At 44.3% G+C, this 24,314-nt stretch overlaps 1 protein-coding gene across 2 annotated transcripts in view; it reads right to left on the bottom strand.

Annotated features, from left to right (window-relative positions):
* Positions 1 to 24,314, bottom strand: part of LOC105694036 (hormone receptor 4) — a 96,870-nt gene that overhangs the window by 49,309 nt on the left and 23,247 nt on the right. The window contains exon 2 of one of the 2 annotated variants that reach the window (XM_048650544.1): positions 19,337 to 19,437. The exons of the other annotated variant lie outside the window; for it this stretch is intronic. The gene's annotated coding sequence lies outside the window, so the exon portion shown is untranslated. The remainder of the gene's footprint in view (positions 1 to 19,336; positions 19,438 to 24,314) is intronic. 2 annotated transcript variants of the gene reach the window in all.

The raw sequence follows: 24,314 nt of genomic DNA, 5'->3' as shown, positions 1-24,314 counted from the left end.
CTATCCACTTACGTAACGCGTAATACCCACACGTACAAAGACGTAAGCGTTAAAAATCGTCGTCATCGTGGTTACGATTATGTGTAGTTGTGGAAGCCTGACGCTGACGGTTCCTATACGTCCCCGGGTACGTTCACCCCGATTTAACCGATACGACGACGGTGACGTTCGTGACGGTGACGCTTTCCCTCTGCACGTTGCAGAGAACATCGCTCGGCCGTACGTATAGCGGATGGCCGTTGTGTACGGCGGACTCGATAATTAGATAAAACGCATCAAATCTCTAGCACCGCGCGATCATCCCGACAGCGCGACACCTGCGAGCCGGGAGCGTGTGAACGTGCCGTTCGCATAGGTGTGCGTTCGATCGGGGTTGACGGATCGACGTGTTTCCAAACGGTAGAAAATTCGATCGAAGTTACGGACGAAACTTTCGGCTGGTTTTCGTGGCACCTGTGCAGACCTTAGAAAAGTAACACGGTAGCCGGAAGTAACATTGACTCCTGTGTTAGGAGTCGAATTTCACGTACCTACCGGTGTCGCGTGACACAGGAGAATATGAAGAATACTATTCAATATATTTGCGATTCGTTTATGTTTTTTATTTTTTTTTTTTAACTACGCTTCAGGCGCTTTGTCTTTCTAAATTTGTTTTTTACTTCATTTCTCCTCGGTTTTGATTTTATTCAAGTTTTAGAAAACCTCTTCAACCGTTTATCGTCTCGTACAGGTTAATTATTTACTCTACCGTTCGTAATTTTTTTTCCTGAAAATCTCACCGTAAGCTCACGATAGACTTTGGAAACAGGAAGTTCATTTGAGCGTCACTGCTGCAGGCTTAAGAGAAAGTTGCGATCGGTGTACATGTTGTATATAAATATATATATATATGTACATTTCGCGTATACAGGATCATTGCTGCGGAAGGTCCGTATATAGATGTTACATAGGTATACGCGTACGCGTATATGCCTACACGTACACGTACAATTTCGTTGATTCGTGAGCGGCGAGTCGTATTGAAAAACTAGAAAGAAGACTCCGATAAAGAGGAACGTGAATTCGAACGGTGTGAATAGGATAAGCTCACGTCGGGGAGCGTTAATCGGGGCTACTTACGTTAGTGGGAAGAACTTCGGTCAATCAAACTAGATTAGAGCGAACAAACAAGGAATTACTTTCGTTTGAGGAAAATGAGTGAATGAAGAAGAAAAAAGGAGAAACGAACAAGACGTACGTTTTATGTTTGCTTTTTTTTTTGTTCAGCGCAAGATGAAAAGATCATATCTACCCCTTACGGTATACGTCCGTCCATTGTTCCGATTCCGATGGATATGAAAAGTGTTGTTTATACCTTACATTGAAGGAAACGAAAAGAAAAGGGAAAGAAAAGAATGGGAAATGGAGAAAAAAAACTATGCGCGGGGGTATTCCAAATTTTATTCGAATCACAAGTGAAACGCCACGTGTACATCGATGTACAGTGACTCTCTTGTAAACTAATAACGAACTTCATACGAAACTCTGACTGTCAAATGCTGATTTTGAATGACAAGGAAATGGATCTGTTTTCGATAAAGTTTCACCCATAAAATAACCCGCGGTACTCGATTCGCTAACAATATACCCGAAAGTAAAGCTAAAGCAATCCTCCCTACTTTTATCTTACTACGAGTGATTCCAAATAAATTTCCCGAAAACAACAGACACCCGCAAAATGCAAAAATGGATTGGACAAAAATTAACCAAGACGAGTACCATTGAGGAGAAAAACGAAATAAATCCGCAACCAGATATTTCTGCAATCATTCCGCGGGAGTGCCTCATTCTTGCGTAAGCTAGACTCGGAGCATCATTAAGCAACTATAAAGAATTTTGTTTTTTTTTCATTTATTTTGTTCCACTTTTTTTCGTTTATCTTTTTATTTTTGGTTCAAGAAACGCTGCAGAAAGTGGTAGCTAGAGCAAGCGAATATTATCCAACATCAAAGAGTCCGCGCCGTCTAGTTGGAAGTGCAGCACGTCGGATGCCATTCTCGGTTTATAGGTGTGTAATACTCTGACTTATGTACGAAATATAGGTCACTTCTTGTACATATATACCACTTAAATATAATACACGTGTCATACGTATCAAACCGCACCGCCCCCGGCCAATAAATTTCGTGGAAAATTTCCAACTTGTACAAATACAAAATTAAGTTTTCACAAATTAATAACCTTATAACGGCCGTTCTAGGGAAATGGCGAGGCGGTGAACGATCATCGGCCATCGCGATACCTACAGCCCATGAAAATAAAAACCAGTAGCGAGTCGGACGCGAAAGAATCGCCGATATTAGGGATGATCCGATCACGTGCCGCTGTCCGCTGGTATCCAAACGTTGAGACGAACGATCATTTTTTAGTTATCCGTAAATCAGACTCTGCGAGGAATTCGAAAGGCTGCCATTACCCGGGACGGATGAAGAGTTTTTTGGGCGCGTGCGGAGTAGATGGTAATTTTCGATAATATCGCACCCGCTGCACGCACGTGCCCATCCACGCATTCCTACGAATTGTTCCTTCCGTCATTGTTCGCCGTAATATATAAAATATAAAAGACAGGTGTACGTCGGTTATACTATTTCTAGATATTGTATACGTGGGTGTGCCGTACGTAGCCACAGGAGGGCACGAGGTACGGCAGCCTAAGTCAGCAATGACCTCGTATGCGTCTCACGCGTCGAAGAGACTCACGCACGTCCCCGTATGCAGGGTGGTGCACGTATTGTCTGTACAGCGAAAGTGACACAGCGCACGCGGTTATGCCGTGTTTTATTCTTCTCCACGCTATATGCTATTATTATAACATTTTTTTTTACCGTTAACGGACTTTATCGTCATTCGTTCGCACCGTTCGAACGCCCGGTTATTTGTTGTTGCACTATTTTTATCATCGTTAAAGGTCTAACTTCGTTTCACGTTCGATTGTTTTGAGGACCCCTCGCCGGTAGAAACGATTCGAAATTTTACCGTTACAAATGGCACGGTTGAAATTTGATCATCGCATCTCATTTTAAAATACCTGTATAACTAGATGCGTTCAATTGTTACGAAACGCCATGCCCCATTTTTGCCGCTTGTGGTAATTGAGGTGTTTTTTTTTTTTTCTATACTACGTTTTTGTCTCCGATAGCGTTTATCGGAATACCATTAATTGTCAATTAATACCATTACTGGGGTACGGTATGTACGGAACAATTACCATCGAGTTTCGTAGGTAATATATAGTTTGATTTGAAAATTTGCGTTTTGTTGTCGCATGGAATATATACGCTATCCGTGATATCGATACGTATAAATGCCGACAGTGAGATACTGAAAATATAATTACAGGAAATTACTGGAAGGAATATAATTACATACGTATATTATGGAGCACACTACACTCACACGGATACAAAATAGTTATGTACGTCGCAAAAGTACGTTTATGTACCTACATTTACGGCGTACACCGATAAACGTGGGACCGTGCGATGGAACATGGTTGCAGATACGTAGGTACGTCGTGTACGTACATACGTATACGTGTGAGATACGTACGTAGAAGTTTGCCCGAGAAACTTTCACTCATTTGACCTGTATCGCCTTTATATTCTCTACTACCTTGCACTTGCGTTCGATGACGTAAATCGCAACTTATAAATAATTGTAGAGTCGTTAAAAAAAATTACTTGTCAGAATTTATAGATTTGGCTGTCCATCGAGGTTGTAGTTACGGTACCTTGAAACTCAAAAATATCGCTCTCTGCTCCGACCGATTCATTTCACGAATGTATACGTATACTATACCTAAAGAGAAAATTTTCAGGGAACAAAAAAAAAAAAAAACCCAATTTTGCCGGGTTTTGTAACGAGGAGAGTCGGAGAATTTTTTACAAATATGTCAAAACTATTATCGGATCTATTTCGTTCGATATTTTCGAAATTCGAGATCCGTACTCCTCGTCGAATCGCGAATGATGCACGTACGGGGTGATCGTCGCTTTCCGAATAAATCGTTCATCGCCATCGGCCCCTTCCAATTTCCCCGATGCCAGGGCCAAGCGTAATCTTTTAATAACCCTGACAATAGCGTATGAAATATCGGTCCGGTGTTGCAACGCCTAGTCGCATAGCATCGTTGAACGCGAAGAGCAGCGCGGCAGCAGCCTAGGAGTGGCAAAGCTAGCCAAACAAGCAACTGGGCAAGCCGGCGCGCTGCAGGCCGAAGGGTCAAAAACATCGAGTGTGGTTTCTAGGCCAGTCGTTGCTATCTATAACCTCGGATCACGGGTCCGCATCGCGCACGACGGCATCTCCTCGCCCGCGCACCGCTCTAAACCAGACTCGCGGATGCAAGTCTAGGCGATGATATTTCCCTAGGGACTCGTTGCCCGGTGCACCGTTACGTACGGTTTTATAAAATACGAAACCTCGAAATAGAAGTCGTAGAAAATATTTTCATCCTACTACACCGCCGTCCGTCTATCCTGCGGTCCTGAGGATCGCGCGGAGACGCGGGCGTGCTTTCACGGTAAAGCACCGTTCCAAACATCCGAGGGATTAGCCGGTGGAAATTATCGGGATATCGAGGAGCCGAGGCCGAAGAACGATTGTCTTTTTTCTCTTCATTGTCACGTCCGTATAGTTTGAGAGAAAAATGATGATACCTCTCGCATGTAATTGTATGATCTCGCGACGATAAAGGGGGGGAAAAAAGCAAGAACAAAATGACACAGATAACGACGATTGTTTAGTAAAAGTTAGCATGTGCACGAGAGTGTGATATTAGAAAGCTTGAAAACGATACATAACGTAATCGTACCCTCGGTTCGACATGGCTGACGGTAAACTTGACAATGGGCATATAAGTTGTACACTTATATGGCCGAATTAATGTGCGTGGACTTGAATGTTCGATAATTAGGCGTCCCAATTAGTGGGAGTAAATCGTGAAATTTTTTCCACTCGTACCACGGAGAGCTCCTGCAAATATAGGCGCCTACACATGCAAACGTTTTTGCCTACGGTGTACGAAGATGATTATAAATTTACACGCAGGATTTCGCGAATTGTTAACGACAAAATTTTGTTAACATAATGCGGGTTTATTACTTGGCTAAAACCATATTTAGTTGTACGTAGTTGGTATATAGATTCCGAACCACTGCGGCCTAACGACCCACGACAACTAAAATACAGACCCACTCTCTCTTTTTCAGAATTGTTTTTTGGCCGTACACAATCTGTACGTATACTTCGGTTCAGCTTCGATCAAGATCTCGTAAAAGGTATTCGGAGAATCGTGAGTCGATGTCTAATTTCTAAATTGTTCAAAAGGTCAAGAGTCTCGGGTACACAGAGAGAATAGAAAGAGTGATAGTTCACAAATAAAAAGTCATACTAATATGATAATTCCGATCATTCCGTCTAATCGTCGTATCCACTTGGCGAAAACGTAAAAACGGTTGTTTTTTTTTTTTCTCGTTTCTTTCTCTTTCATCTTTTCTCAGGCACCGCCGATTCGGACGACGATGTTGTGGAGGTATATAATGCAGGGAAAGGCGCGTTTATCCACCGCGGCAACGACCTCTCAGATTTTCTCGCTACGTGACGTAACTGGACGTACCGTACGGTACGCGGATTGCGAAACTCCCGAGTTAATTCTAGTAGGGTATACAGCGCGCGGTTAACCTAAGGTTGGGTTAGCTTCGCTCGGATCTCGTCTTTTGGACGAAAATTGAAGCAGTTGATAGTTACGCGAGACACCGTTGCCTATGGCCACGAACCAACTTTCCCTCGGCGAGTATTCCAGGCCAGGAGTGGTGGGTACCAACATTTACTTCCTGAATATACCACCGCGGTCAGGCTAGTTGCGGTACCTACTTCGTACATATACCTACGACATAATATACCTGGGTACACGTTGTAAAAAAGTAAACGCTTAATTCAGATACGATCGAAACTTCTCGAACTATTCGCGAGGGGGAAAAAAAAATCTCGTCCCTCTTTTTTTTTCCCATGGAACATGCCCGCGTTACAGCGGCGGCTCCTTTCCGAGTACGTCATAGCGAGTGGATAAAATTGCAAATTATGCGGCAGAGGAGGCGGCCGCCGATCATCGGTAATTAAAAATTACCCACGACGGAAAATACCCGACGGGAATTTCGCATCGACCACTTTCTAATCAAACAAAGTACCTCTGCACGGTCGTCGTTGTGTCCCCCTTTCTCTTTCACACCCCCTCTAAATTCCCATGTATTCCTATGTATGTGTTTGGAAACTATATACTACAGAGATATACATATATGTAATATATAGGCAAGAGAAGAAAGGAAAGAAGAAAAAACGTCAAAGCCCGCGAAAGGGCTTGTGTGAAACAGTTCGTGGTGCGTTCACGTCCATTTCCTCGTGTAACGTCGTAACGTAATTAAATGATTATTCAATACATATAGAACGCCCGTACCGTATAAGGTACATAAATAAAATATGTATAATACATAATATACGTGTACATATAACGTGAATTCCCTTTCTCGTTACCCTACGTCTTCCAGCTGTTATGTATTGGTAGGTACGCGATTATCGTACCGCCATTGGATACTTTCCCACCTCATCTAGCCCAACCTCACCCAACCCGTGTACGGCGAGATAAAGGAGGTAAGACCGACGTAGACCGAGTTTAACAAACCTAGCCCAAAGTTAGCACGCCTATTTTCCCACCACGTTGTGCACTCCGTTACTTATGTTTGCCGCCGTTCCGGCGATAGCTCTTGCTCTCCTATACGTCCACTTTCACAGTAGGCCTGGCAGGAGGTACAGGCTAAGGCTGGATGATCTCTCGCGCCTCGCTTCGCCTCTCTTTCCTCTCTCCTCTCTCTCCTCTCTCCTCTCTCCTCTCTCGTCTCTCCTCTCTCGTCTCATTGGCAGTGCGAGAGAACGAACCGCCAGCGCAGCAGCGACTGTGCTGCAGGGTTACCTGCGGTCGTTGTATCCAAAAACTTTGGCAATAAACTTACACTCTCGCAAGCAAATGTAACCAGTCGGATAGTTTCACCGGTTGCATAACTAATACGCCACTGCTAAGCAAGCCGATCGTTTCATGCAAGAACTGCTCGTAGGGAGGGCAGCCAGGCAGGCAGGCAGGCAGGCAGGCAGTTACCGAACACGAATCTTAAATGCATGAGGAAGCCTTCGACGTTATTATCTCCTCATCTCACCGTGAATTTTTCATGGATCTATTTTTATTACCATCGCATAGAAGGAAGTATGATATTCCGGATACCGATCGCCGTCGACACTTTAAAAACAGCTGTCGAAAAAATACCGTACCCCCACGTATATATGTATACCTGCCCATACGTATCTACGAAGAATTCCCAACCGAATCTGAGCTCTTCTCCGAAAGCTCCCCAACCTTTGGCTAAGGGCGCTGAGAATGAGTCCGATGAACGGAGATGAGGATAAAAAAAATGAACGTCGATCCGTAACCCAAAGTTACGAACTCGTACGTCCTTGCGCAATGAATTTGAACGACCGTGCCCTTTCGTCACGGCTGAACAATTGTCGAGTTTTGTTTTTTTGTTTCTTTTGTTTTTTCATTTTCAACGATACGAGAACGCGTGTTACACGGTAAATACGTTAACACACTTTCCTTCCTCGTGTCAGTGACGGTGGTGGAATTTGATCGTCCGTATACCGGCGTTGTATTATAAGAGAGAGTTGCGAACGGATAATAACGCCGCTGGGCCAATTCTCTCGTGTAGGCAGCGAAAACAGACGTGGATGCGAACGCCGGTGATGCAAGAGTTTGAAAAGTTCATGATACAAAGTCAGGTTACGAAAAACTAACCGGGCGGCGGTAGAACCGTGAATGTTAATGCCAATCCGGTAGGCGGTTTATTTCTCTTGCACTCAACGGCGGGCCCGAGATATTGGCAGGCCTTGGAACGCGATCCAGCGGTGGACTTTTATCGGCCTATCGCGTTCATTTGCGGAACACGGTGAACCCGGCGGTTCGACGTATTATTCGCAAGGTGCGACTCGAAGTTCCATCTTTAATTCATCTCACTTTTGCCGGAAATATGAATATATGATATCGTCGAAAAACGTACGGGTCGCGATAATCCTGGAGGTGGAAATGCACGGCTGACCAGATGCGCAACGTGCAGGAAAATGCAACTGGGTAAATGTCATTCCATAAATAGTTTTCGAATGTGGGATGCATTCTGCAATCGACCAATCGGAGAACGCGCTTTCACGTGTGGTTAGACAATACGAAACAGAATGCCCGCCCCACGATCTCTGATGTATTTATTTATATACGAGTCCACCGAATGCGGCTACTTCTGCATCCTAATTCCGATTCGTTTCATAAATATATATATGTATATATCGGTACAGACACACAACTTTTCGCGTCCGCGTGATATGAACACGTTGTTAATAATTGTTCCATTGATTCGACCGATATATAGCGCAGCGTGCGTTCGCTCGCGTTGTAAAAAAAAATAAAAAATAAAAAACGATTAAAAAAAACTCTCGATGATTCTACAAAGGTGATTTTTAACGATAACCTTAGAAAATATTGACACCCAGCTAGTGGATATCCGTAAATAGTTTCTCGAAATCATTAAGTCTGTGCAGAAGCGTATAAAGCCAAAGGCGAATATCAAAACCTCTCGACTCGGACTTATTAGATTTCTAAGAAATATGTTCGATCGTTGCTCAATTAATAAACGAATCAAAGTTTACCATCGCCACAGGTGCGACCCCGAATCACGTACTTCTTAGAACAGGATTTGATTCATTGTCAGCTTCCCTAGGGCACTCATCATCACGTACATCGGTGTAAATCTTAAGCCTGAAAGTCATCTCGCTTGGAAACGGTGCGCCCTTCGGATGTCCGTTTTTACAGAATCTTTGAAATTGACAGGCGAGCGATGGTAGGACACAAAAAATTTGGGTACAGACACGAGTGCCGTGAGACGTCAATCACGGGATTTAGAGGGTTCTCTGCAGAGTCTCACGTTGATCGGAATTCGTTGGATCTCTAGAAACTGTTGGATCGAATCATCTTGGATCGGACCGATTCCGCTGTTCACGTGTGTTACTTTTCACGTCGTTTAATTCGCTGATGTAAGTCAAGGTGGGATGGTACGAAGGTCTAACGAGTTACAATGTGCGAACGTCGCTGTGAGATCTTTGATACATTTATAAACATTTTAATGAAATTACGAAACGAAGCCTAATTATGTCTCAAGTGTTCCCCGAGTTTTGACCAACGGCAATGCCTTTGCTCTGATGTTAAAACTGATGAATTTCCTCGATCGGGGTCAACTCTCGATACCGTCGGAATTTACGCTCTTCGTTTGTCACGGTCATTCCTCTACGGTTTCAATTGTTGAATCGAATTTTCAGGACCATCGCGTCTCTTTCGCACGGACCTAGATTCTCATTCTTTCCGAACGAATACCCTTTCGCGATCTGGGGATATTTCATGCATCCGTAATCAGATTCACGAAATACAAAAGATCGTCCATCGGTATGAGACAATTTTTATTCTCTTGTTCTTTGACCTGCATATGATTTTAGAAACTAGTACAAAATGAAATGTCAGCTTCGCTTGGGATTCGGCCCTGTAACTCTGCTGCATAATGGACTCTTCTCTGCGATTCATGGTTTTCGTTTTTGGTTTTTGGATTCTCTGGATATGGTTTTTGGTTTTTCGATCTAGAATGGTCAGAGCTACCCGGGTAAGCCAGGACAGTATTCGTCGGATGTCTGGCGTGAATTCTAGAAGCTAGCTCGCACGGGTCAATGTATTCCGGGTTGTTTATTTAGGCCATGCGAGGTTGAGTCGTCTGCGTGCGCACGCAAACTGCACCGGTGTGGGCTATATATGACCATTTTATGCTCGTTTTATGTTCTGTCATACATATCCGCACGTTCGTCGCGAATTCTGTCTACGTAACCGTTCGCCGAAGGTGGATGCGCCGACCAGATTCTCAGGATGAACGAAAAACTAAAAATCCCGCCGCGTCGTGCAATTGTTCAACTTTTGCACGGACTTGACCCACGAATGAAAAAAAGAATTTAGCCAGATTCTCTCTCGCGATCTTCGGCTTTTCATCGGGAATTTTTTCATTCTCTCGCAACTGCTCTTCGATTTTTTTCTTTTTTTCTAGTCCAAATTTTTACTCTACGGGGTATCGATTTGAAATTTACAACGTTCTAGTTGCAGTAAAACCAGGATTGAAATCGTTACTCACCGCTTACGTAAGGTCGCATAGTGTGCACTGGTAGCAGGCTAAACTATACTTAGTCGGTTTCATACCGCGCGCTATCGGTTAATTTTTCCGCCTAGTCCCTGGGATATCGGCTATTTGCTGCCCTACATCCTTATCACTTACAGACGCCGCTAGCGGTGCGAACTTCATTTTTAACAAAACTCGTAGGAGTCTAGAGATCAGGTCTTGCACGTGTCATTGAAACTGTTCAAGATCTAGTGCAGAAAATTGGAATTTTTTTTCCTCGACGACCGATCGCACACAGCAATAATGATTTCTACGAAGAACGCGCCACTTGTACAGTTCACGCCTCTGAGAAAGCCGAAAGAAAAAAGGAAGAGGAGAGAGAAAAAAATACTCCTATTGAAACCGCATTTCAACATTATAATAATAAGAAACACTCGCGTACAATAAAGTTGAGCTGATGATAATCAAAAAACGTTAAGAAATATTTAACGAGGTCAACATCGAAGAACAAATATTGTACGATAGCTGGCGTAGGTGATTAAAAAATTTGTTACAGCTAATTTGACTATAAATTTTCTATCTTCTTTTTCTCTCTTGTTTCTATTTTTCACGTACGCCACGACACGCGTGATCCGTGCGTAGCTTCGAACGACTTGAAATTCAAGGATGATAGATATGTACCTCTTGACCTGAATTTCCGTTTTTCTTGTATAAGTGCAGCACAAACAAGGCGACGATGATGATAACTGGTATAATTGTAACGTGCGTCGATGTCGTACCGATCCAACACATTCTTCCAAGGTATAGTACATTACACGCCCTCGCCGTAGAACGGAGCGCATATAGCGGAGCTGACGTAACGGGAAGTTAATATCGATCGGTATAATTTATCGCCTCGACTAGAAATGTGCGAAACTTTAAGGGGTGCGGATAAATGCGAATAGGCGAACGCGAAATAAAAACGACATTCGGGGGTTGATGCGTTACGCATAATTTTTATTCCGATTGAACTGCAGTTCACTACTACGTTTACATAATCGATTTGGAAAAATCATCAATCGTCGAGATCTAAATGATTCGGCGTGGAAATTTCCGCCCTCGTTCCGTTCCGCGGACCGCGAATGATTTGTATCCGTACAATTGATTCGGATTCGTGGCCCTTGAGAGATCTGCAGGGAGCCCCGCCTTTCGTGAAATATCTGCCCGGCCGCGGTAGCTCACCGCTAATTGTTTGATAAATCTTCAGATCTCGCGGGCAAAAGCTCCGAGGTATTTTCAGCCTAGGAAACCTCTCGACGTTTCCCTCGCGCGTCAAGGGAGTATCAATAATCGATACAACGTACGTCGCGGAGTTGAGAAAAGAATATTAAACTCTAACGATTATTCGTACATCCGGCACATCTAGCGTAGCGAAGATATTCAAGTTCGTTGGAACCAGCGTGGCTCAATCTATCGGTTAGACGGCCATGTGTGAATATGTGACTCGCGAGCTTCTCGGTGCAGCGAGCCGTGGAACGGAATAAAATAGAAAAGCTAGCGGAGGAAAAAAGAGGAAGAAGACAAAAAACAAGCGTGGAGCAGAGAATTAGAGGGACGATAGCGAGAGCGAGAGGTCGGGGGCGGGGGAGGCTCGGGAATGAGCGAGACCGAGAGTTGGAAGGGATTCGCGGGTCGCAAGTCAGAGAAGGGGCGAAGGGAGGGCGAAGGAGAAGGGAGGGAGAGTATCGGTCATTACCTTCGCGGCAAAACTGGGTCAGTCGTCACATCGCAGCGTTCGATGCCACGTTCACGCTAACTTCCGCGCCCGATGTCTACCCCTTTTCCCTCTCGCCGCCGCCTCCCGCTCTCTCTCGCTCCCACGACTCCATACCCCTCTCTCTTTGCAGACGATCCACGACGCCGGGCGTCGTCGTTGCACGCCGAGAGCCGTCGCACTCGCGTACTTGCACACCGTACAGCTATGCTGCACGCGTCCATCTATCTCTATCCGAGCGGAGGGGGTTACGGGTAATAAAAATTAGAAAATATAAATTTAAACGTAAGAAGTAACTACGCGAGCGCGGAGTCGTTACGTTGCGCAAGGGTTATAATGTGATCGTATGACGTAACGGTAGCAGCGGCTGCATCGTCACGGCAACGCTTCGCGCTGAATTAGCTATGGAAAAAAGCGAGTTATATATTCGTTTGCGTTATGGCGATGCGATTATTATAAGATGCGCTAATTATCGACGAGCTATATGGATGCAGATGCGGCGCCGCGCGATGGAGTATCGTTGGGTAGTGGAGAACAGAGTTTCGACGTCACACCGAGAAATCATTGACTACGACGATTGTAATTGTACACATAACGCGGTGCTTGTCTTCTTTGGATGCATAATTTCGTTTTATCAGTCTCCTGGCTACGGATCCAAGAATCATACAATGCCGTAGTTTTTATTGGTTTACAGCGATAATTTTAAATCCGCACTCTTCGATAAGCCGTTTTTTCCAAAATTTTATTCTAATAGAAAAAATTCTAATAGAATCGCAGGATCATGTAGATCCGAATTTTATAAAAAAAAAAAAAAAAACCGAGGCTTCGAATTACCTTCGAAAGGTGGAAGAGTCATCGATAACGACAAACATCAGGTTGTAAATTATTCCGGCACATTACCTGATCAAAATGTGGATATTTTAACATTATAGGAAAATACGTTTCCGATATACAATAAAAGTTTTTCAAACGAAAGAATTGTTCGGGTCGTTGCGAAATTAAGAAACAGAAATAAAACGGAAAATTTAAACGAACGAGGAAAAAAATTGCCGAAGAACGCTGGCTTCCCCGAGCCTTTCCCATCCTCTTCCTTGGATTTCCATCCGTCGAGTGCGGCGGCGATGCCTCCCGCCACCTCGGCATACTCCAGCTTAAGTCTCTAGGTATATATACGTACATACGTATATATACATATATACATATATACACATGTATACATCTACCTCGACGGTATAGCTCGTTCGTGGTTGTCGGCATTGCACTTCGAGCTTGCTCCCGACCTACCCCAACGGGTTTTCCCTTCCTCGCCGAACCTGGCTGACGTATCCGACGACGCTTCATACTCCTCACTCTACTATCCGCCTCCACCCGATCCCCCGACAGATTCTCACCCTGTTCCCTCGTCCACATCCTCTTCAGCTATTACCCACCGAAACCACCACGCTGCACTTCATTGAAGTGCTTCTTTTTTTGCTGTACAAAAAGCGCAGCATACCGTGCCGTTTTCCATGGATTAAGGGTGCCGAGGTACGGTGATGAATTGTATCGATGATCTTTGGGTGAGAGAATCGTATGTCGGTCACGGCGTGAAAATCGAACGAGAGCGTTAAAATTAACGAGCACCAAACAACACCTAGCTTGTTATAGGGTGCTCGCGTCCCTCGAAATTTGACGAGAACTTGGATCTAATTAATCCCCACCGCTGGGGATGCTCCAGGGCTTTGATACTACCTCAAAGTGCGTTTTACCGTTGCCAAAATTTTCGATCATCAATTAAAAACTCTTTGAAAATATCTCGAGAATATCTTTCAACGTTATCATTTAACGACACCCTTTGAAAATTTGGAGACAAAAAACCGAAGAACGAACGCGAATTTATTCAGATACTGAATTCTGCCGCCGCTTCTGATGAAAAAAGTATGATGAAAGATGAAAGTACACGTACTTCCGAACGTGCAATATTTTTGACAAATAGCTTTCGCGAATAATACCTGGGGGTATGCGTGCGTGAGAAAAATTAAAAAAAATATACACGCTTGGAAAAAATGATCTTTTAGCGTATCACGAGTGATATTGTACGCATAAATTTTACTTCGTATTTTCTCCAACTTCTCTCTCTATCTCTCTCTCTCACATTCTGTTTCCTTTTTTGCCTCTGAACGAAGGTATAATCATTTTATTGCCACGCGCGATTAATCCGATTACCATCTCGCCTTCACCGTAGAAACCGGCGTAATTATAAAGAGAATTACAGGTTCTGAGCAGTTGCCGTCAATTTGTTGAAACCGGTCATATATAATACGTACGTACGTACGCACCACGCGCGATGCAGTGCTAAAGCTAAAGAGGTATGTAACAACGCGGCGCGCGTTTCGCAATCCACGGGCCGGCCCTGACTTATAAGACATCACTTAACACTTGCCAATGCGGCTGACTCAATTTATTGTAACACTACTAGGTCGTTGTCTGCAGCGCGCCGTGCAGATCCGACGGTTGGTTTATCTACTATACACGGACGGCATGTGCAGTTTCTTATCTCTCAGAGACAACATTTAACGCTTCGACGAGAAAGAAAAAAAAACAAAAAAAAACCACATTGTTTTAATTTCTCTCTTTCTACACATGGTAAACGTATATATTATTCAGCGGAGATTAATTTGCCGAAGAGTCATGTAAACGCGTGAATTATTTCACATTTTTCAACTTGAACTTAGCTTATCCGACCGACGGGAAACAGCTAATCAAACGATTAAGGCTCCGTTCAGTGGTGCGCTTGGAATAGGTCAGTGTTCGCGCGTACGTGTTATATCCGCGAGTCGCTTGCACCGATAGAGTTACATGATGTATTTTTATATCTATACGATGGAGCGGTAGGAGAAAATGGCAGCTTATCGACCAGAGGCGAACTCGATTCTCTGGGTGATCCGGAATAGCCGATGGTTTCGCGAACAAAATTACATCGTCATCAACTTCGTTCTACGAATGTGTGCTGGTTTTAATTTCGAGATGAAACCCAAATTTTTTTTATGTCAATTCTGTCTCGAAGAATGCTCACGCGAATTGACGGTAACAAGAAATTTTTGTTCAGCAAAAAAAAACAAAAAACAATCGAGTATGAAAAAAAATCGACCTAGGTGAGAAACTGACTCCGGGTATTTTCAATCAGATGACAATTATTGAGAGAGAATCAATCGGTTTATGGATGATTATTCACTCGACCGCAGGTACTGCGTGCGGTGAACGTCATGACTCCGATCCCCGATATGTGTACATTTGTTTTTTTTCATCTGTTTTTACATATCATTCGGATAAATCGCCGCCAGCGCCGCGTCGGACCCTCCCCGTTGCCATGGCAACCGCTTCATCTGTCTTCAGGGATGTCCGGAGATGTACGAACCCAACCGAACATTTCAAAAGATGCTCGAACACGGTCGAAGAGACGCGAAGGGGTTCGAATACGCCCGAGAATCCTGGATTTTCGCGACCGCGTTTTCCTAAGTTCATTCCGGGCACCCAAATAGCGTCGCGTAACGAATGACCGATATCAAAAACCAAATGGAAGTTCACGACGGCGTATCGTGTTCGCGTATTTTTTTCCGCTGTTTTTCCATTATTCACGTCGAACAAATCTTAACCGTTGAACGTTACGCGGGCAATTATACTTACATGCAATTTAACATTTCAGTAATCATGTACGTCTGGAATAATTGACAGCTTATTATCCGTACCTTTGACAACCTGACGATCAATCTAATAAACGCATTGCTGCCCGCTAGATTGTACGTTATATTGGCACCGCGTATCACAACTCGCGTTGTGACCGCTGAAATATTTTATAAACATATATTACACACGTGCACATACTGTGACATGCACAAGGGTGTAATAAAAGTGTCCCTGCAGGGATTAATGACTCCCGCAACGTGACGGTTGTACGAATACATACGACATGCATACCTGTGACCATATTTATCCGCTCAGCATGTATATATATACATAAACTTTGACAAACGTAAGCGCAGACATAACTCCAGATCAACATGCACGTTACGAACGATTCCAATCTATAGTCGGGTACCGCGAGGATTGTCTTCGATATGATAAAATATCTTTGAGGACGTCGATTCTCGGTGAGGTCCGGGGAGTTGAATCGTTCGGTCGGAATTGAAACCCTTTAGTCTATAAGTGAGATCGGAATGTAAGGTGAGTAAAAATATCCGCGATACAAATTTATGAATGTGAATCGGCGTCGCCCATTCCGTCGTACCGGCATCCCACCCAACTGTCCTATACCTAACGCGTAACCGGAGTAGCAAAAGTATTTCAATTATTCACACCTCCGTTTTCCCGCGTCCCCCGATAGGAGAAACCGGAATTATCTCGACACGGAATCTCGCTGTGTACTTTAATCCGCAATTCCACGCATCGAATGCACCTGATTTGTGTTTCCCCTCGATGAAATTACGCGGCTCATTGCACCGTCTTCGTAAACTGCGAGTAGCGTGCGTTCGAAACCGTAAATCCTATCCCGAGAATGGAGCTCGATGGATAGATCAATTCGGTTAACAGATTCAGATTCCCATACTCAAAGTATAAAAGAATACGTGGAAAGGCATTTAGATTTTTAGCCCTACAATCGAGAAAAAGGAAACGCGACAAATGAAATCGAATTAAGCCTAGATCGAATCCTATTTGCAATATAATTACAGTAAAACAAAATAACTGTACTTGAGGGTTTAGCGTTTACAAAATTTCGTCTTTTTGAATTCCAAAAATTTGGACCTGGGTTCGAGAAAGGTCAGTCGTGAATCTAGAGGTGCCGATATCGCTTCGGTGACACACGTAACGCAGCAATATATGCGGATTTTCGCGAATCCGAGGACACCTCGAAAGGCACCTCGACTCATTAGGTCTTGGAGCGGGTGCACGGAGGAGTGCAACGTTTCACCGTCGACCTCGACGGCTGGTTGTGCACGGACACGGGTCGGTTCTCCCTCCCCCGCGTTACGCGATCCTCCCTCCGAATCCTCCCTCCGAGCCCCCTCCATAAGTCACGGAACGTCCCTTGGTTCCGGGTTGACGGTTCCCCGACGTCGACCCCCGAAGAGAGTCACTCGGCACTATAGGGAGGGTGTAGCGAGGCGAACCGCGCGCCTGCGCCTCTCCGTTATAAACAATTCCTGCCTGCGCACTGCGCTCCGTCTTGTGGAAGGTCCGGGACACCCACCACCTCCGTCACCGTCGCTAACGGAGGTACGAGGAAGCCGGAGGGTTGGGTGGCTCGATACGGCTCCGGGTTCAATGCTCACTGCTCCGATAGCTATAACTACCCTTGCTGCACTTCCCCACCCTGTTGCGACGTGTGTGTGTGGCTTTTTCTATACGCGATGCAGCTCCTGCACCGGCGTAGGTATCGCCTTTCTTAGGTGTGCGTAACGAACCGACGTCCGTGAAAAGGGGACGCTCATCGACGTTATTTTTGCAGACGCGTGGACATAGGTAAGGGTTGTTACGTAAGAGTTGAGGTAGGTTATGCGAATACCTTTGTGTGTTCGAAACTCTCCTCTCGGTTTAGGTATGCGATATCTAATGGAAGAATATCGCCCGGAGAACGTTCTTCTTTCATTCCCTACCCTGATGGTATCCAATAATGTATTCCAAATTTTACCGTGAAAGCATTGAGCGTATCAAGATATTTTCAAATTCTCTTACTCTTTTTCTGGTTTTTCACGTTTTTTCAATGTGACTGACATTGCACGCGCTGCGTTTGCTTTCATTTCAATCCCATCGAGATATCCATGATTTCTTTTAATTCAGGGCGGGAAATTGGTGAAAACTCGAGCAATTTTATAGATAGCTCAATTTGGCTTTCAGATTTGCATTCCTGAGCTGATTATACGTGAGATTACTTTTGAAAAACCAAGAAAAAATGCGATTTTTGAGAAAAAAATAAATCATTGTTTTAATTAAGTTTAATACCATTTTCTTACGTATTTTGACCTCAGGAATCCAAATCTGGAAGAAAAATTGATCTATCTCCAAAATTGACCGAGTTATCGCCAATTTTCACCTTTTTGGGGTCAAAAATGAAAAATTGATTTTTTACTCTACCTTAATGTAATTTGAGCTCAGGAATCTGAATCTGAAAGAAAAATTGATCCATCTATGAAATTAATCGAGTTATCGCCATTTTTAGGCATTTTTTAGCATAAATTTGAGGATATCTCGAGGGGAAATTTTTTTAGCTCAATTTGGACAACGGATTCGTGTTCCTGAGGTCAAACTACATAAGAAAAGTGCCATACGATCAATTTTGAAAAATAAAAAATTTTGGCCAAAATTTGAAAAAATCGTAAGGGGTACCCCTTGGAAAAATCTCAAATTTTGGCCGAAAATTTTTATTTTTTAAAATTGATCGTATGGCACTTTTCTTATGTATTTTGACCTCAGGAACACGAATCCGTTGGTCAAATTGAGCTACGAATTTTTCCCATCGAGATATCTCAATTTTTCTGCTCCAAAAAGTGAAAAATTGGCGATAGCTCGGCGAATTTTACAGATAGACCATTTTAACTAGTGAATTCGGATTTCTGGGGTCAAAATACATCAGAATAGCATATAAAATAAATTTTTTTTTTTTGGTCCAAAATCGACAAAATTCCAAGGGGTACCCCTTTGGATTTTTTCGATTTTTGGGCCAAAAATGAAGTATTTTAAAAATCGATGGTATGATGCTTTTTCAACGTATTTTGACCTCCGGAACACGAATCCCTTGGTCAAATTGAGCTACGAATTTTTCCTATCGAGATATCCTCGATTTTTCAGTTTTTGGGACGATAATTTGACGATAACTCGATTAATTTTGTAGATAGATCCTGAGATCGAAATACCGCCACACCAATTCCGAAAAAAATCGAAGGCTATCGCTTGGCGTTTTTCTGGCTTGGCAATTCTCGACTTAATTGAACAATCATAAATTCTAGCACTTGGCTGACATATTCGAAAAATTGAATATTGATCCCTCGTCCAATTAGCAATCGAATAAAATGTCATCACCGTTCAGCGGTACAATTCACTCATTTCGGAAAGTCCAATCGGCCCACAAGTAAAATCCATCAACGGTACTAATCGGTGCACGCTCATTTCGTTGCACGAATTTGGAAACACGACGCCCATCTCGGGTTTTCAGTTTTCATCTGGTATCTCGAGTTTCAATTGGAGGACAATCTCATTGTCTATTTCGCGCAATGAAAATACGACTGGGGATAAAATAAAACTAGAAAAAACACATTTTACGTACATATCAAAGATCAGATAAGGTCAGCATTAACAGATCATATATCCGGTGATCACCTCTTCCCCAATTTTCTCTCGCTACCATCAAAAGATATCTTGACTTACCTGAAACACATGAAAAAAAAGTTACAAATTACATGATGACGATGAAGAAGATACGGATTAAAGCGAGGATCAAAGTATCGTACATATAGGTATGTGAGAATAACGCAACGACAAGTACTTTATCCTTCTAAATAAGAGTGCAGGCAGCACCGTGCAGTTATCATTCGGACGGAGGTAAGTGAAATGGAAAAATGGTTATCTGACGACAGAGCCAACAATGAGTAAGCGTCGGTTGCAGTCAGCTAACCGGCCAGCGCACATAAGTCACACACCGTTGGGTGAAGGACCCGCTGAGTTAACCGCATCACAGCCAAGACGATGAGAAAAATTGTGAAAAAGAACTCGAACGAGACGAAGATAAACGATTCCGATGAAACATACGAAACAGGCGACTGATATCATTCGGGTATATCCGTACGGTAGGTGTACGAAAAACAGATATAGGTACGATTCGAAGCGGAGACTCGAAGCGATTTCTCATCGATAATCTTAGACCATTGAAAAATGAACGAGAGGGTGATGGCACGAGCGCGGTGAGTTTGGGGAACGTCCGTTTCCGGTGTGTCGAAAAATTCGAAATACAAAGTGAGGTGAAACGGATGACCGGACGCTGTCACGTATACGATCTCCACTTTACGCTCTGTTACTACAGTAATACACACAGGTGTACACGGTTATTTTGATCGGCGTACGTGTTCCGACTTTATCCGCGAGTTTCCCTCGAGACGAACGGGGCGGTCGGCCACAATTCACCCGCGGAACATTCGTGACGAAAAAAGACCGCGAAGCTCTGCGAAGTCCCCACACGATATGCGCGTCGAATATCCTTGGCGAGCCAATCTCTTTGGAACTCCATTATACGTCGAATAATTGGTTCGCAACTGTAACTCAAAGAAAAGTTTCCAGTGAATTATGTCCACCGCTTCTATGGCTCGAGTTTTGCAACGGCGTAGTACCCGGGCGGTTGACGAGCTCAACGAAACTAATAAATCAAAAACTTCCGACCGAACGCTCTCACATGCAACGTGAAAAATGCGGGGTACTTTACTTTCGCGTTGTCAACTTTTCGCCAAGAGTCGACTGTTCCGAATCGTACACGTTACACTGTAATTTCTAAAATGCTTACCGGACAAACAGCAGCACCGCGTCTTCGCGGGGACAGAAGCTTTCGTGACTTAAAAATGAGACGGTCTTACGAAACGCGACGTATCTGGTTTGACGATAATTCCCTGAAAAGTCCGTTGCGGAGGGGATTCTTCTATTTCGTTTCAACAACGACGACTCGAAATGGAGGTGAACGGACAACGTTGCACGGAATTTCGACTCGACGGTTAAATGAGATAATAATCTCGAGTTGTTGCTTCTGTTTGTTCACGCTGTGAAATTGCATGTCAAATATTTGGGATAAAATCGATAAACCGACGAAGCAGACTCCGAAAGGTCACCTGAAATACCCGATCCTCCCTCCGTAAGACGTTATTCAACGAACGTTCTCCTCCGCGAGTATTTCCCGGAAGCTGCGGACGGCTCCGTTTACCAGTTTCCCAGCACCTCTCACAATCTTGATTATTATTACGGAGATATAACATCCCGGGGAGCGATCGAAGGATTCGTCAACGTTGAACCGCTCGTATCCGCCGCCTCTACACTTCGTCCGGACTTCCACGGTGGAGAAATAAAAACAACGAACGAACCGCACGTCACGAACGTAAAAGCGAAGCTCCAAATTCGCGCAATCGTCTCGATTAAAAGTAGCCCGAACATAAACAAACTGCGGCGTAGAGCGTCGGTGCACCGCCTTGGAGAGGTCGTTGACCGAGGGTAGTTCGCAAAAGAGTAAGGGAGACGTATAGACAGATAGAAAGAGCGAGAACGGCTGCACCGCGAAAAAGGGAGGGAGTGGATGCAACGGGGAAGAAGGGGCTTAGGGGTGATGGGACGTCGCGGGAGAGCGGTGGAAGGGGAGGATGCAGTTGCATCGACCGGGAACTCAGCTGAGCGGGCAACCCTCCCGGACCAGCGCAATCACCGAGCCGGGCGCTGCGAAAAGGAGGGTCGCGGGGAGGCTCGGGGTGGAGGGGGAGGAGGGGGAGGAGGGGGAGAGGGGTGCTTCCCCCGCGTTTCTGCATCGCGGCGTTCACCTCTACCTCCACCTTCGCATCCGGTGCCGTATAACGCACGTAACATCCCCTCGTTGCCTTGGGGATGACTCTGCACTGTGAACGTGACCCTCAAAATCGGAATACCGGCTGCGTTTCCGCCGCTGCACGTCGGCTACAAGCCCTACCCAAAACTGGTTCTTCTTATTTTTTACTCGCCGTCGTCATAACGTAGCGGCTGTCTCGTACGATTATTTACGACTTTCGATCAGCTTTGTAGAAATGAAAAAAGTTAAACAAACACGTACGGTAAATCTCTTCCATTCAAAGTAGACGTACGATCGTGAGAGAGGAATCGATCACCTGCGCTCCTACGGCATTCCTTCTCTTTTCGACTCCGTTGTTCTTTCAACGGCTGTTTCCGGTCCACAAAAGTCTGCACTTACGGCATGGAGGACGAGCCGTAATATCGAGCCGAGGTTATTCCGATACTCTCGAATTGGAAGTGTTTGACGAATTGCGTTGTTAACCGTATAACTTTCGAATTATTAACACCCTGGAGAAAATAAAAGGCACGTAGGTAGGTACGTATCTGTAACGGAAATCAGACCCAATCGATGACGCCGCCCACGCTGTTACGTGTGTATAGGTACGTATAACTATTGTGCATGTAATAATGATAAGAATAATAACGACAATTTCTACCGGTTAAATTGCGCATGTGTCGACCGGATCTGCACCGCATCAGTAGCATTCGCGTAGCTGTTGAGAATAGCGAAAATTAATAATTTACGGCAGAAATCGATTACTATTTCCAGCTATATTGCGGAAGAAAAGTACAAGAAATGCAGTTAATTTCACTGGCACGATCGCGATCGACGCGTTACGAGGGGTAGAGGGAAATCGCGCCGAGTATCGTCGCGAATTTTGTAACGTGCAAAAAATAAAATTCGAAAATCAAGCGCGTCGGTTGGCAACGACCTTCCTCAACGAGTTCGACCCCCCCCGTGTAGAACGAGCGAGCCAAAACTTCGATTATATAACGGCGAACGTTAACCCCTCGGCGTCGAATCGACCCCGAAGTTTTTCAGCTTTTAAATAGAAAACTATTATTTCTAGATTTTCTAATCCGACGGTGTACCGTTATCGGGTAAACGAGGCAGACTATGGCTCCGTAATATCGTAAAGTTGAAATTACCTGGAGGTGCGGGATATTCGAGGGAAGGTTTCCGCACTCATATAGCAAAACTGTTATCGGTCGGCACTACTTTTGCGTGCGCGATAGAACCGGAATCTCCACTAGAATTGCCAGAGCACAAATACTTAACGTTCGAACCTGAAGTACGAATTTCATTCGTTGACTTACTCGAGGTAACGCAAAAAAAAAAAAAATAAAAATAAACAAAAATACATTCAGCAAACTGCCGCACGATACGCACTGCGTGTGCCGTGCGGTGCGGCAGGGAGTAAAAAGTTCACGCTATCGGTCGAGGTACGATAAGAAGGTAAGATACCTCCGTGTCTTTTGTGCACTTTTTTCTTTTTTTTTTTTTTTTCTTTTTAGTTTTGTTACAGAGAACAAAGCTACTCGCGTTCACAACAATTATAACGCGTTGCCACCGCGTTCGCATGGTGTAGTATCCGTGCATTACAGATGGGAAATTGTACTTCGGGTTTTGCAAAGTTGTTTTTTTTTTTTGTTATTCATAAAAACACGACGCGATGATAAGGTAAAATGGGTACAAGGTGTTACAATATGAGTAACGGGAATAGAAACGCGATCGAACGATCGCATTACAAACTAAATTGACAAAAGCTCTTTATTCCGGGTGGAAAAAAATGGTGGGGCGAATAGAGAGGAGGAAAAAAAAAAAAAAAAACGAAAAGAAATCTTAATCTCCGAGCTACACATCGCATCGCGTGTACAAAAGATGAAAATACATCCACCGCGAGTCATTTGTGTGGAGTAGCGGAGAACAAATGCGTTGCGCTTTACATCGAGCGTACGGGTAGCATAGGTGGTGGAGGGTTATACTCGGTGCAGGAGGAGTTCTAGGTATATGTAAACGTTGAATCGATGGGGCGATTTACGTCACGTGAAGAGAAGAGAGGAGAAAATAAGAGAGTAGCAAGAGCAAGGCTCGGAGGCTTTATTCTTTGTACCGATATTAAACCCGCCCCTTTTGCCACTCGGTTATCCTGCAGTGTAACTTTGAGAATTTCCTGGAGAGCGCACCCTTACCGCGTAGCCGGAGGCACCGCTGCTGCCTCGATACCGAGGGTACAACAGCCGTACGTACGTTACGCATACGTTCGTTTGTTATCATATATTTACAGTATAACGCGTATAGGTTGGTGTACGAACGTGTCGCGCGTATACCATAAAAGCTCAGGTATGTCATATAAATGCAGATGGGTCGCGCACGGCTGGCCTCTTTTTCCATCGAAACATGTTTAACTCGAATGCGCGGGGTGGAAATTCAACGATGCGGTTACGAGGGGTCAAAAGTATGCGTTGAATGTAGGCTAACGAATCGCGGACGAGGGGGTTCTCTTCCACTCCGAGTATTAAACCAGCTATTTTAATGACCTGCGGTTCAAGGATAGAGCTGTCCACCGATGAATCCGAAGATGAATCCATTACTTTTCGACGAAATCGTTTGCAGATTTTTACTTCCGTAGCAGATTCTATTCGGAACTTGAAATTCTCAGGGAAAGATATAGAGCGATTTTCAACTGATGGAGAAAAGTTACAGCCGCGTATGTCCGAAAACAGAA

This window comes from Athalia rosae, chromosome 2 (genome assembly GCF_917208135.1).
Source record: "Athalia rosae chromosome 2, iyAthRosa1.1, whole genome shotgun sequence".
NCBI lineage: Eukaryota > Metazoa > Arthropoda > Insecta > Hymenoptera > Athaliidae > Athalia > Athalia rosae.
Note: the sequence above shows the minus strand (reverse complement) of the source record. Positions and strands in the feature narration are given on the sequence as shown.